General features: G+C 53.8%; 1 long non-coding RNA gene across 1 annotated transcript in view; it reads right to left on the bottom strand.

Moving 5' to 3' along the window:
- The window catches only part of LOC108281916, a 28,723-nt gene that overhangs the window by 2,079 nt on the left and 24,205 nt on the right, over positions 1-2,439 (bottom strand). The window contains exon 3 of the long non-coding RNA XR_001816205.2: positions 811-1,900. This is a non-coding gene — a long non-coding RNA (uncharacterized LOC108281916). The remainder of the gene's footprint in view (positions 1-810; positions 1,901-2,439) is intronic.

The following is a 2,439-nucleotide window of genomic DNA, read 5'->3' as shown; positions in this document are numbered from 1 at the left end:
CCCCAGCACGATGGCTCACTCCTGTAATCCCAGCGCTTTAGGAGGCCATAGCGGTCAGTCACTTGAGGCCAGGAGTTGGAGACCGAACCCAGTCAGAAACTGATGTATTTTTCATTTACAAGACATCTCAATTTGGACCAGCCCCATTTTAAGGGCTCAGTGGCCCCATGGAACCACTAGACACCATTCTGGACAACGTCAAGCAGAGACAAATATAGGGCCGAGCCAAGTGGGATAGGGGGCTGGGGGCGGTGGCTCACCCCTGTAATCCCAGCACTTTGGGAGGCTGAGGTGTGAACATCACCTGAGGTGAGGAGTTCAAGACCAGCCTGGCCAACATGGCGAAACCCTGTCTTTGCTAAAAAGATACAAAAATGAGCCAGGTGTGGTGGCAGGCACCTGTAATCCCAGCTACTCGGGAGGCTAAGGCATGAGAATCGGTTGAACCCGGCAGAGGGAGGTTGCGCTGAGCCGTTGTTGAACTCCAGCCTGGGGGACAGAATGAGCCTCTGTTTCCAAACCAAACCGAACCAAAGTGGGGCTGGGGCTCAAGGTTGCGGTTGGGGGTTCCCAAATGGGGAGCTTTTTGCCATCGCATTTCCCCTTTCTTTCCCTCCCACTCAAGAGTCTCCTCTGGAGTGGCCTCGCCATCCAGGCTTCTCAGCCCGCGACCCCAATCCCTTCCCGGTGTATCCCGGGGGCCGCCCACCTCGGAATTTAATCCGTCGGCGTCGCCTGTCATGTGGACACTGCTTTGCCTGTCACTCAACTTTTTACCCCGCCCCCCGCCTGGCCATAACCGTCGCTTACCTTGGTTTCCACAGCGACGCCATCAGGGGTCGGGGCAAAGGGACGCGCGGCTCAGAAGCCTCCTTTGGATTGGTGGATGGCCAAACCTCTTCTCTTTAGCCCCTCCCGCACTCGCTCCGCCCCCTTCGGTGGGTCTCGCAAGCTGATTGGTCAATCCCCTGGTGCTAGCCCCGGTCCTGGTTCGGACCGGCCCCAAGGGGCAGGGGCGAAGGTGGTCGCCTCGTGCCCTGATTGGCCGGCGGGGCGCGCGCGGCCGGGAGGGGCGGGGCGGACGCAGAGCTGCGTTTAGTCTCTCGCAGCGGTATCGAGCGTTTCAGGGACTGTGTGCTGTGTCGCGCGCATAGGCAGCAGCCCGCGGAACTGTAGTCGCCGTGGGAGTGAGCCATGAAGCACTACGAGGTAAGAAGCGAGAAACGGGTACCGCGTGGCCGCTGCCGACCCATTGTTTTTCCTTCTTTGCGGGACCATGGGACCCCACTTTCTGGTCCTGTGCCCTGAAGGAAGAGCTGGAAGGCGCAGGCGCAGTGGGCCAGAGTTGCTCCCTGGGCCACTCGTAAATTCCAATGCGCATGTGCGGAGGAGGTATTTATAAATCTGCAACCCAGGCTGTTTTGGGGGCGCTTTTTCTTGGGGGTCTCTGCAGGGGCTGGGACGTTTGCAGGTTTCTTGCAGCTCCCTCAGCGGGCTGAGTTGCAGACTTTGTCGTGGGAGCTATGAAGGTGCGGGACCCTTGCTCCCAATCCGAGGGAGAGAAGTCTTGCCCAAATCTTGCACCACGCCGCCGCCACCAGCGTAGGAAGGGGCTTTGCAATCACTCTTCTTGTGTCCGACCTTTGGACCCCTTCCCTCGCCCGGGAGGTTCCCGAGAGGCTTAGGCGGTGAGGGAGGTGCAGCTCCACGGCTGGCTTTCGCAGAGCAGCGAAGCTGATCTCGCTTTCTGGTTGTCTAAGAGGTCATCTCCGTCAACCCCCGGGTGTCACCAAAGAGAAATCTTATACGACCCACAGCCACTCTTAAAGCCCAAGTCTTCTGACTCCTAACTTGGATCTCTTTTTCCCTTAAAACGAAGTCTTCTGATGTGCGTATCGCCCTAGGTGATAATGTGATACTGATAATTCAACTACTTATCCCTGAATTATTTCTGATTTTTAAGAAATTATCAAATAAAATTTGTTATTAAAATTTAAAATAAGAACAATTGAGCAAGTGCTCACTCTTGTGCTAGTGAGATTCTATTACCTTGTAAAGAACTATTATTACTCCCCTTTGTAAGGATGAATAAAATCTCAAAGATATCAAGTGACTTGTTCAAAGGCCCCAGCTAGTAAATGCAGAGCAGACAGAGGAACTCAGAACGCCAAGGTCTTAGTTCCTAGCCACTGTGCCATGTTGGTCCTCAAATGAAAATTAGCAGGTCGAGCGATTTCTTGTTTCTCCCTTCCCTTCCAATTTAAAAAATTCTGGCAAAATACACATAACATTTACCATCTTAACTATTTCTAAGTGTACAGTTCAGTGGCATTAAGAACGTTCACATTGTTGTGCAACTATCACCACCATCGATCTCCAGAACTCTTTGCATCTTGCATAACAGCTGTAGCCATTAAATACTAAGTCCAGGCCGGGCGC

Source organism: Cebus imitator, unplaced genomic scaffold (genome assembly GCF_001604975.1).
Source record: "Cebus imitator isolate Cc_AM_T3 unplaced genomic scaffold, Cebus_imitator-1.0 Scaffold234, whole genome shotgun sequence".
NCBI classification, from domain to species: Eukaryota; Metazoa; Chordata; class Mammalia; order Primates; family Cebidae; genus Cebus; species Cebus imitator.
The sequence above is the reverse complement of the archived record's forward strand: the minus strand, read 5'-3'. Positions and strand labels throughout refer to the sequence as shown.